Source organism: Sturnira hondurensis, unplaced genomic scaffold, assembly GCF_014824575.4.
Source record: "Sturnira hondurensis isolate 20B ecotype Veracruz unplaced genomic scaffold, ASM1482457v3 Scaffold0008948, whole genome shotgun sequence".
NCBI lineage: Eukaryota > Metazoa > Chordata > Mammalia > Chiroptera > Phyllostomidae > Sturnira > Sturnira hondurensis.
Window position 1 is genome coordinate 2923677 of NW_028081579.1, and position 13142 is coordinate 2936818.

General features: G+C 35.8%; 1 protein-coding gene across 5 annotated transcripts in view; it reads right to left on the reverse strand.

The window, feature by feature from the left end:
- MIPOL1 (mirror-image polydactyly 1) overlaps positions 1 to 13142 on the reverse strand; it is a 300958-nt gene that overhangs the window by 261948 nt on the left and 25868 nt on the right. The gene's annotated exons all lie outside the window — the stretch shown is intronic.

A 13142-nucleotide genomic window follows, 5' to 3' on the forward strand; every position in this document is an offset into this window, starting at 1 on the left:
AATATGAATTGTAAAACATACCGGGGTATTCCTGTATGTCTAATGAGCCTAATGATTCATATGTAACATGACAGATTGCAAATGAAACTTCTAGTACCTGTCTGGGCTGCCGGGCCAGTGACTGTATTTCTCACTGGTGAACCCTAAGTGCACTGTTACAGAGAATAACTAAACTATGCTTTCACAAGTACTAACATTCTCAAGAAAAATAATCTCTGAAAAGTATAAAACAAAATGATCCTTATCGTGACTGTACATAATGATCTAAAATTAATTGTTTTTAATGAACTTCAATAATAAAAAATACTATAACACTAGTACAATGGCATTATAAGCATCTTTCAAATTATAAGGAAAAGCCATCCCCAACATTTTACTTTATCAGGCTAAAATAGAGAACAAATTCACTAGTGTACTACTGAGATGGTGCTTAACTAAACTCAGTAAACTGTAAGAAGCTCACTTATGATACATTTGAGTTATACTGTAACCAGTAGGTCTGTGTTAGTATTTGTAGTACTAACAACCAGAATCACCCCTCGACTTTCTGCAAAATTGAACATATTCTCAAATATTACTAATAACACAACAAATGTTTAATTCTCCAATTAATGCAAATGGTACTTGCAGAACAGAAGACAATGTTTAACATTACTAGCATTTTGGGGGAGGGAGGGTGCATTACTGCCCTTCTGATATGCTTTCTAATGCATTAAAATAACCATATTCTAAGTCATATCCTATGCAAACTATACAAATAAATCAAAATATTAAAAAGTCCTCCCACTAAGTTTAAAATGTACAGCACATTTGCTTTGCCCTTGATGTCACAGTCTTATTTTTCAATTCATATCTTGTACACTGTAAGTTAATTGCTTTCGGAACATACTTATTATTCATGTAAAAATTAATGTGCCAATGTGTTTAAATCCTATTAAATGACCATTCGTGCATCTTTCTTCTTTAAGTACCAATGAAATCTGTCAAAAGACATCAACACAAAATGATCTTAAAGAAAGTTCTAATAGAGATTTTTTTGTGCTAACACAAGATTTTCATATTCACTAACTTAAATTCCATTAATTTTTTAAGCTACTTTTAATAAATTCACCCAGAAAAATTTTTAGGCTCTGTAGTCTGTCATTTGTGTTCCAGCTGACATTATGAATATTAATAACAGTGTTATCCTGATTAAATAGGCTTCATATGAAATCCCTGTGAATCCTATAGCTCAGCCATCTCATTTTTCCAACTCTTTATGAATTTGGATTCTAACATTAAACTGGAAAAATCTTAAAAAACAGATTTAATGGCACATTTGCATATTGTCAAGCGAAAACGAGATGTTCTAATGAATCAAGTAATTACAACTTATGTATCTACATTCCGTAAAAGGAATGGAAGATTTCTGTAAACATGCAACATATTTTACCTTTCTATTCACTTTAGAACAAAGGATTGAGACTAATAAAATACTTATTCACTTTGTTACACTCAGAGGTTTGATATCAATAACTTGTTTTAATAAAAAATTATGTATTCACATTTAAACTAGTGGATGATTTGATAGTAAACATCAGATAAATTAGGCTTTCTTAATTAAAATGCTAACTTATTACAGCACAGACAAAATAAAAGTTAATTGCTTTACCATTATTAATGTATACCAGGTTCAACTAACAAAGTAAAATTGATTTCCAAGTATAGTTTGTTTACAAACTGTTGTAGGGAAAAAATGATCTATGTTAAAAAAGAAAAAGAATATCTTTAACCTTACAGACATATATCATATTAGCATCTATTAAATCAAAATCTTCTCCATCACAGATTCCTGACCTCATTCTAAATTGTTTTTAACTCTCTAAGGAAGTGAGTCTTGTTCTGTAGAAAAAAAAGAAAAAATTATTAAAGAAACTGCATACTCCCTTCTCTGTGTGCATACATGCGAATATGAATATATCTGCCAAAATTTGGCCACTTCATCTTGTCAAAAAAATGTAGACTGAAAATTTCTAAAAACTCTCTATGCTCTCAATGTGACTTTGACTCTCCTACTTAACTTAGCAGTAAAACATGACATGAAACAAAATTTGTTCCTAGACCAAGGCTAAAATTTCAAATTTGCCTAAAAATGTATAGGTGATTCCCGCCATTTATCTTTCAAAATAAAATTCCTTTTTGGTAAGAGGCATTCAAAAATGGGATTTCATTCCCCAATGTAACAACATTCAGGATCTTTTAAAATTTATTTTAAGTGTGAGATGCCATTCCTATCTCCTTCCATAAGGTCACATTATGGTGGCAAAGGCTTCTGGCTGACTTTGAAAAAGAAAATTCTTGGCATTTTCTTTTCCTAATGCCTCCTTATTTTAATCACACATTTGTGCAAACTGAATCCAATAGTGTCAAGCTAGAAATCATTTATAATACTGCTTCATATCCAACAATAACTCTTAAAGCCTCCAAATTTCATATTTTCTAGATTGGGAAATGTTGATAATTTCTGCAATACAAATGATTTCATTAAAAGGCCAAAGGGGAGGCAAATATTTTACCACATAACATAAACAGTATATAGATATGTTCTACTAATGGATTTTCATCTTAATAGACAAAAGTCTCTGAAATAGTCACAATCCTTGGCCCATTCTCTCCCCCAAAGAATCCTACTCCACAGCACAGCCCACAGCACAGCCCACTCACTTCCCACCAAGCTCCAGACAATCCCAGCTCCTTGCACCCAGGGAAAGCAAGAGGAGGTTTAGAGAAAAAGGATAAGGGAGAAGAGTGGCCCCACACCTCAGCTCTCGGTTTCAAACTATGCATACGATTTGATTCCTCAGTCCCACTATCAGAAGTATTTAGAAAATGACACACAACGTATTTCATACACAAAGACACTCCTTAAAGCTGTATTTATCCTGCTCTAGTAATACTGAACTTTTTTCTGCTCACTGGACTCACTAAGCATTTTTCTTGCCTCAGAACTTTGATACTCACTATTCCTTCTGCCCAGAATCATCTTATCTAGATCTGTAAACCATTCTTCTCATCATTTTAGGTCTTGCTCAAAAATGATCTCTTCAAAAAGGTTTTGCCCGGCCATCCCATCAAAGTAGAAATTCCTTTCTCATCACATTATCTATGCTACTGCCTTCAGGAAACTAATTTTTCCGAGTTTATTTCATTGTTTCTGATATATCTCAGCCAGTGTTGCACGAGCAATGTTACATGAAAGCAAGACCCGTGATCTTCTTCATCTGCATCCTTAGCAGAGTGTTTGGCATACAAGTACTCAGTATGTATGTGCTGGACAGACAGTTACATGGACAGACAGACAGATGATTAGCAAAAAAAAACCAGACCTAACATATATGTTGATCAACAGAAAACCAGTCAAATGAAATTAAGAAATGCAAGAAATATACACTATGTGTGGAAGATTCTTTCAATAAGCATTTTTTAAGCACCAATGTATTACTTGTCAGACACTATTATAGGAGCTTGATAGAAAATAGTGAATAAGACAAATAAATTTCCTACCCAAAATATGTCTTTCAGCAAAACAATATAGGCAAAGAATATGGATAAACTGAAAATGGAAAAAACTAAACTTACACTTACATGTGCATACATGATTGAATAGCATTTTTCCTGAGAACAATACTTTGGAAACTATATTACCAGTGGTTACGATGAAGAAACAGCCTAAGAGATGAGGTGGAACGACAGAATGAGGAAACAAAACATGTCTACTTCAGTTTATATATATCAGCATAATTTGACTTTTTAAAACCATGTATTGTTTTTAACTTAATAATTAAATATTTTATTAATAACTTTGGAATTGAGCAGGAAACAATGATGGAAACCAATTACATCTGAGATATAGAAAACAAACAAAAGGAGGTAATCTATGACTCTCTTGAGACCCTGAAAAATTATTATTGTCTAATTAACCTTTTATATTTAAACTTCATATGGTTGTTTCCTTGCTTACTTGCTTTAAGTGCAGGGGAAAGTTCAAATTAAACTAATGTATGGCAGGAATTTTTTGAAATAGAAGTTAAAAACGACTGCATTTCCGGAGAACTGAGCAAATAGCTCTTAAGGCAATCACTTTTTTGTTGTCCAGCTGGGGAATATTTACAATGGTCTTCGTGTTCAGGAGTAAGTCATCTGTGCTATGACACTAGTGCACGTCTGTCACAGCGAGTGCCCCTGTGCTTCGGGAATCAAGAAACTACTATTGAAAAATGGTTTCCTCCCCCATCACGGAAGTTCAGGGGAAGTCCAACTTCATCGGAAGTTCATCCAATTCAGAGGAAACAGAATTTGGTGTTTGAAATGCATGGCTTTTACAAAACAATATGCAATATTCCACTTGGAATACTACAACAATTTTCAGTGCCAGTTACAAACGACACTTTGAGAATGAATATGGCATTGCATAGTCCACTGAGATATTTTTGAAAGTAACACTTTAAAACTAGTATTCTTTTCAGAGAGTTATTAGATACATGAGTTTCTAAAATGTCCTAAAATATTTTGCCCTAGGGCAAGTAAACTAAATCGCTTAATCTAGCACAGAACAAAATATAAAAACAAAGTCAGCTTATAGAATAGTTTCTCTAGGGAACAAACAGCCTGTTTTCTTAAGATTCATGTGGGTGCCAAATTCTGACACAATGGCGCACACTCCTTCCCACAAAGGCTCGCATTTCCATACAACCAAATGAAGTTTTTGGCAAATAAAAATAAAAAGTATTAGAGAAAGTTAAGTGGATATGTAACGACAACCTGTATGAGTGATGGTTTAAAATAAAATCAAACAACAACAATCAGAAAATGTCAATCTAAAATAAGGTAAAAATAATCATATATGGTCTTAATACATCACAAATCATACTGCATCCTAACAGATTTTATCAACAAGCATATATCTAAAAATCAATATACTCTAATAAAAAGTTACACTTTTCATTTTGAACATCTGATAGCAATTCACACATTACATAATTAATACAACGTGTATACATTCTGCTTAAAGTATCTAACCATTCCTATGCATTTTACTTTTAACATGTAATGATAGAACAACTTCTTGGTTGCAAAACATAATTACTAGAAACAAAATCTTTAAAGAGAGTAAAATAAATGTTAGGCTTACAACTCTAATTTCTCATTCAACAAAAAGAAAAGTCAGAGTCATCAGCCTCAGTTATCTGAGGAACGACAAAAGCTTGTAATCTCTTTCTTATTAAAAATTATTGATTTACCTATTTATTTTAGAGAAAAGGTAAGGGAGGGAGAGACACATCAATCAGTTGCTTCTCGCAGGTCCCTGACCAGGGCCAAACCCACCACCCAGGCATATGCCCTGACCAGGAATTGAACCTATGAGCCTCAGCTTTGCAGGACAATGCCCAACCCACTGAGCCACGTGATCAGGGCAAAAGCTTCATGAACGTTTTCTATTTGAAAACAAGCTAAATGAAAATTATTTAATATTATGGTCCTAAAATACATAGTCTTTAGTTAAGGTAGAACACTACAGTATGAAAAGGAAAAATATTTGAAGCCAAAATATATAGAGAAATTTCCTTCAATAAACACTTTCATTCGTCTTATATTTAAAATGATAATTTCAGAGCTTCTGGCCAACATGGAGGTGTAGGTAAATACACTTTGCCTCTCCACACAACCAAAAGGATAACCAACCACCGTAAAAACAAAAAATAACTCAAACTGCCAGATAATCTAACTGTATGTAAGCCTAACAACCAAGGAGTTAAAGAAACATTCATCCAGACTGGTGGGAGGGGCAGAGGGGCAGAGACCTGAGGCTGGAGGGCAAGGACACACGACAAGACCCGGCTGGGGGACTGGGGCGGGTGAGGCGGTGGCTGACAGACCCGGGATGTCCCACATCCATGTTCCACAAGCTGGGAGGAACACATGGGGAGTGAGAGAGACCCTGAAATCCAGGGTTCCAGCATGGAAAACCAAAGCCTCAGAATCTCCGGCTGTGCAAATCTGTGGGGGTTGTGGTGGCAGGAGAAACTCCCAGTCTCAAGGGAGAATCTGTTTGAGGGGCCCACAAGATGCTAGAACCTATAGAACACACCCACCTGGGAATCAGCACCTGAAAGGACACAATCCACCTGTGGGAAGCAGGGAAGCCACTGAATGCTGAGTAAGAGCCAGAGAAGCCACACTGTTCCCACTCTGACCCCTCCCACACATACAGCGCCACAGTGCGGCCACAGGGGTTGCTCCATGCTGGTAAATACCTAAGCCTCAGTCCCTTACAATGGAGCAGGTGTGCCCAGACAAAGAAATACGGTGCAGATAAAAGAACAGATCAAAACTCCAGAAAAAGAACTGAGTGATGAGGAGATAACCAACCTATCAGAGGCACAGTTCAAAACAGTGGTAATCAAGATGCTCACAGAAATGACTGAGTATGTTTGTTAAAAAAAAAGGAAGAAGTGAAGGCTATGCAAAGTGAAATAAAGAGAAATATATCAGGAACCAACAGAAAAGGGAAGAAAACCGGTATTCAAATCAATGATTTGGAACAGAATGAAGAGATAAACATTTCAACTGGAATATAATGAAGAATGTATTTTGAATGTTTAAAAATAATTCAAAACAATGAATAGTGGCTTAGGAATCTCTGGGACAACTTTAAACATTCCAACATGTGAATCAGAAGTGTCAGAAGGAGAAGAGGAAGGTCAAGAAATTGGAAACTTATTGTAAAAAATAATGAAGGAGAACTTCCCCAATCTGGCAAAGGAACTAGAAATCCAAGTGCAGGAAGCTCAGAGAGTCCTAAATAAGTGGGACTCAAGGAAGCACACAGCAAGGTACATCACAATTACATCACCCAAGATTAAAGATAAAAGAATCTTAAAAGCAACAAGAGAAAAGAAGACAGTTACCTGTAAAAAAGTTCCCATTAGACTATCAGCTGGTTTCTCAAAAGAAACCTGACAGGCAAAAAAGGTCTGGAAAGAAGTATTCAAAATCACGACAGGCAAGGACCTACATCCAAGATTACTCTATCCAGCAAAGCTATTGTTTAGACTGGAAGGGCAGATAAAGTGCTTCCCAGGTAAGGTCAAGTTAAAAGAGTCCATCATCACCAAGCCCTTACTATATGAAATGTTAAAGGGATTTATCTAAGAAAAATAAGATCAAAACTATCAAGAGTAAAATGACAATAAACTCACATCTATCAACAACTACAACTAAAAAAAATAACAGAAACAAAAACAACTAAGCAAACAACTAGGACAGGAACAGAATCACAGAAGTGTAGATCACATGGAGGGTTATCAGCAGGGAGGATGAGGGGAAAATGAGAGAGAAAAAGGTACAGGGAATAAGAAGCATAATTGATAGACATAAAATAAGGGGAAGTTAAGAATAGTATAGGAAATGGAGAAGCCAAAGAACTTCTACGTACGACCCATGGACATGAACTAAGGAGTGGGGGGAATACTGGAGGAAGGAGTTGTGAAGGGGAAGAAAGGGAAGAAAAAATGGGACAACTATAATAGTATAGCCAATAAAATATAGAAAAATAAATAAATTAATGTTTATTAATTTATTAATATTAGTAAATGTATTGATATTAATAAATTTATTAAATTTATTAAATTTATTGATAAAATAAATAAATTTCAACGATCAATTATATGTTAAGCACTGTACCACCCCTTCTATTCATCACACTACAGAGTTTCTCAGGACCTAGAAGTGCATGATCACTAAAAACCTATATTATAAAATACATTTAAAAACTCCTAAATGGCAAATCAACTGAATTAAAATATTACTTACAATATTAAGAGTAATACAATCATTCAGTGTTCCAAAATATTAAGTATATTAAGCAATGTGTGGTGTTAATTTTTAAGACATATTTCAAAAAATACTGATGATCTTTTATTTCAAAAGATAAAAATTTTACTTCTTTCAGCGCATCTCTATGACATGTTGATATATATAAAATAATCACAATTACTACAAAATGGCTGTATGAATAACTGGACATTTTACAATACTAATTATGTAAGAACACCTTTTATAAACTGTAAAAAATGAAGAGAAACAAAACCAAAAAAATGAAGAGAAAGGGTCTTCATGAGCCTTATCCTGTCACAGATATTAAAAATATTACAAAGCAGCAATCAAACGCGACAAACCTCCAGGCGGAAGTGTTTGTAGCACTAACCACTAAATATTTCCCTGGGATGGGAGTGTGAGATGGAGAGCTGGGGCTGGGAGGACAGCAGGCTTCACAGGGCAGGCAGAATGTGAAATAAGATGAACTAACACGAGCCCTGAAGGATAATATTTGAAGCTGGGTAATGAGCACACAGTGGTTTCCTTACTCTTCAATAGTTGCAATTTTCCATAATAAGTGGTTTAAAAACATACTGTTAAAAAAAGAGAATAACACAGCATTATTTACCTTCTAGCAAAAATCATCAAATAATCTTTCACAGAACCAGCAAGAAGACTTTCATTTTATATTAGTGTTATGAAAATATTATCAATCTCATGCATATACATACACACATACAGAATATATCATGCAACAAGTATTGAATAGCATCTTTCACAGAAATATATATACACACTCATATAGATTCTATACTGCATGGAATCTAGAGAAAAGCCTATAAATTTCATTTTAGCATGTAGGAACTGAAAATAAAATATTATCAGCAGAAGGATATGTACTTTATTTATTAAAATGCTTTGGAATTATTCCCTGACCTTAAATTTAGCAACTTCCTGAAGCTAAGACCTTATGTTACCAATAACCTAGTGCATACGGCAAATAGGTTAGGTACACGTTGTCGCCTTTAGCAAACATTTTCCTCATCAAGTTACTTAGAGACCATCTGCTACACCCTAAAGTGACATCCTAGTTCGTTAATCCTACTGACTTGCAATATAAGTAATCATGTTTATCTTTTTTTGGAGTCATAACTTCATGAACCATTCTGTATGCTAAAAAATAAACACTGATGAAAGCAATCAAGATCTAAACAAATGGAGAGGCATACCATGTTCATGAAGGAAGATTCAATATAGTAAAGATGTCATAGTAATCAATATATTTAATGCAACACCAATTAAAATCACAATAGGATATTTTATAGATACAGGCAGAGTGAGTCTAAAAATTAAATGAAAACTCAAAAGAATGAAAATTGCTAAGGCAATCTAGAAATGAAAGAACAAAACTGGGAAGAGCACACTACCCAGCTTTAATATTTAGAGTAAAGCAGCAGGAATCCCAACAGCATGGTGATGGCAAAAGATAAGACACCTAGGTCAAAGACAATGAGGGAGTCCAGAAATATACCCAAATAAATCTGGCCATTTGATCTCTACCAAAGGTGCAAAAATAATTCAGTGAAGACTATCTTCCCAACAAATGATTGTTGGAACATCTACGTGTAAACAAATATATATTAACCATGTACTAAACTTTACACCATAGGTAGGAATAATAAAATGGGTCATAGATCTAAAGGAAAGAAGTAAATCTATAAAATGTTTAGAAGAAAGAGATAAAATACTTTCTTATATATCAGCAATGTTCGATTGGTACTTGAAATGAGATATAAATCTAACAAATACGGACAAGATCTATATGAGGAAAACTATAAAACTGTGATAAAATAAATCGAAGATCTAAATAAATAGAAAGATATTACATACACATGTGAAGGAGGGGTGTCCAACCTTCTGGCATCTCTGTGCCAGACCAGGAGAAGTTTTGTCTTGGGCCACACATTAAATACATTGTGACATGTAATCACAAAAAAATTTTATAATGTTTTAACAAAATTTACAGTTTTGTGTTGGGCCGCATTCACAGCCATACTGGGCTGCATGCGGCCCGTGACACCCCTTTAAAGGAAGATCAATATTGCTAAGATACCAGGTTTTTTTGTGGTCAAGATGGAGGTATTGGTACACATACTTCAACCTCCTCATACAACCAGACATAAAAAACAAATAACACCCGAAACCATGAGAAAATCTAGTTGGAAGTCTGACATCCAAGGATTTAAAGAGGCCACCTTCATCCAGACAGGCGGGATGGGTGGAGGTGCAGAAATGGGGCAGAGGTGGTATGGTGTGGAGAAGCAGGGGTGGCGGAGAAACGGATGGTCCCACATTCACATGCGGTGGATAAAAATCAGGAGAAACACCATGGGAGAGAGGGATACTTTGGGAGCAAGCAATCCCAGCCTCAGGGCAGGCTGCACAGCCGGCCCAGGGTTCCAGCACCAGAAATAAATCCTTATTACCTCTGGCTGAAGAAACCACTGGGAGCAGGTGCGGTGGAAGAAACTGCCAGATTTTCACCACTTAAAAAGCCCCCATGGACTTAGAGCCTATGTAAACTTCAGGGTAGTAGCTGGAAGGGTGCCAATTGCACACAGGAAGAGGGTGAAGTGACTGAAAATGAAGTGAGTACCAGGTAGGCCTCCAGAAGCCAGGCAGCAGCATTGGCCCCTCTCAGAGACTCCCCCCACCCCCCACAGAACCACAAAGTGGAGAAGTGAGTTTCCCTGTCCCGGCAATTACAAAGGCTCTGCCCCACACAATTTACAGGTGCCCTTACTGCACAGGCGACGATAGTACGATACGGAGTAAAGCAGCCCCACCTACTACATAGAAATAAACACAGGGAGGCTGCCAAATTGAGGAGGCAAATAAATATGGCCCAAATGAAAGAACAGAACAAAACCCCAGAAAAATAACTAACCAAAACAGAGAGAACCTATCACATGCAGAGTTCAAAACACTGGTGATCATGATGCTCAGAGAACTCACTGCGTACGGCAGAAAAAGAAAGGAAGAGATGAAGGTTATACAAAAATATACAGGGAACAAACAGTGAAGGGACAGAAGATAGGATACATATCAATGATTTGGAACAAAAGAAAGAAATAAACATCTGACCAGAAAAAAAAGAAGAAACACGAATTTTAAAAAATGAGGAGAGGCTTAATAACCTTTGGAACAACTTTAAACATACCAATACCTGAATCATAGGGGTGCCAGAGGAGAAGAGAAAGAGAAAGAAATTGAAAACTTATTTGAAAAATAATGAAAGAAAACTTCCCTAATTTGGTGAGTGAAATAGACACACAAGTCCAGGAAGCACAGAAAGTCCCAAACAAGTTGGACCCAAAGAGGACCACACCAAGACACATCACAATTAAAATGCCAAAGGTCAAAGATAAAGAGAGAATCTTAAAAGTAGCAAGAGAAGTGAGTTACCTGGAAAGGAGTTCTCATAAGGCTGTTAGCTGATTTCTCAAAAAAAATCTTACATGCAAGAAGGGGCTAAAAAGAATTATTATAAATGATGAAAAGCAAGGACCTACAAACTAGATTACTCCATCTAGCAAAGCTATCATTTAGAATGAAAGGGCAGATAAAGTGCTTCTTACGTAAGGTAAAGCTAAAAGGGTTCATCATCACCAAGCCATTATCATATGAAATGTTAAAGGGACTTACTTAAGAAAGAGAAGATCAAAACTATAAACACTAAAATGACAACAAACTCACAACTATCAACAACTGAATCTAAAAAACAAAAACAATCAATCAGAACAGGAACAGAATCAGAGGTATGGAGATCATTTAGAGGGTTATCAGCTGAAACGGGAAGAAGGAGAATGGGGGAGATGGTTCAGAAATTAAGAAGCATAATTGGTAGGAATAAATTAGACAGGAAGATATTAATAATAGTATAGGACCCTGGCTGGTGTAGCTCAGTGGATTGAGTGCGGGCCCGTGAACCAAACAACCATGGTTCGATTCCCAGTCAGGGCACATGCCTGGGATGCAGGCCAGTTCCCAGCAGGGGATGCACGAGAGGCAACCATACATCTATATTTCTCTCCCTCTCTCCATCCCTTCCACTCTAAAGATAAATAAATAAAATCTTTTAAAAATAATAGCATAGGAAGGAGAGAAGCCTAAGAACATACACACAGGACCCATAGACACAAACTAAGGCCAGGGACTGCTGGAGGGAAGGGGGGGTACCAGGTGGAGGGGTGAAGAGGGGGGAAATTGGGACAACTGGAACAGCATAATCAATAAAGTATAATGTAAAACAGATATCAATTCTTTCCAACTTGATCTATAGATTCAGTGCAATCCCAATCAAAATCCAAACAAGTTTTCTGTGTGTGTGTGACTGCTGATAAACTCCTTTTAAGGTTAATAAAGAAAGACAAAAGACCCAGAATAGGTAACATGATACTGAAGAACAAAGTCACAAGATTAACACTTCCCAACTTCAAGACTTAGTATAAAGCCATTATAATCAAGACAGTACGGTACTAGTGAATGAACAGACAAACAGGTCAAAGGAAGAGACAGCCCACAAACAGACCCACACAGAGGCAAGCGATCTTTGACAGAGGAGAAAAGGCAATTCAACAGAAAAAAGATGGTTTTTCAACACAGTGCTGGGACAACAGGGCATCCACGTGCAATAAATAAATAAATAGATAAATAAATAAATAAATCTAGGCAGAGGCTGCACACCTTTTACAAAAATTAAGTCAAAATGGATCCCAGACCTAAATGGAAAATACAAAGTGATATAACTCCTAGAATATTTCACATACATGAAAATCTAACTAATCTTGGGTTTGTCATGACTTTTTAGATACAACATCAAAAGTACAACCCATGAAAAACAAATTGATAAAATCAATTTCACTTAATTTAAATCTTCTGCTCTGTGAAGGACACTGTTAAGAGAATGAAATAAGCCACAGATTTGAAGAAATATTTGCAAAACACACCTTTGACACAGGACTGATACCCAAATTATGCAAAGAACTCTTAAATCTCAACAACAACAAAAAAGCAAATGATCCAATCTGAAATGGGGAAAAGGTATGACCATACACCTCACCAAGAAGATATAGAGAAGGCAAATAAGTATATAAAAAGGATGAACATTATATGCCATTAGGTGACTGCAAATTAAATAGTAAGATATCACTACACACAATTAGAATGGCTAAAATCCAAAATGCTGACAACACTAAATGCTAACAATAATGTGCAGCAACAAG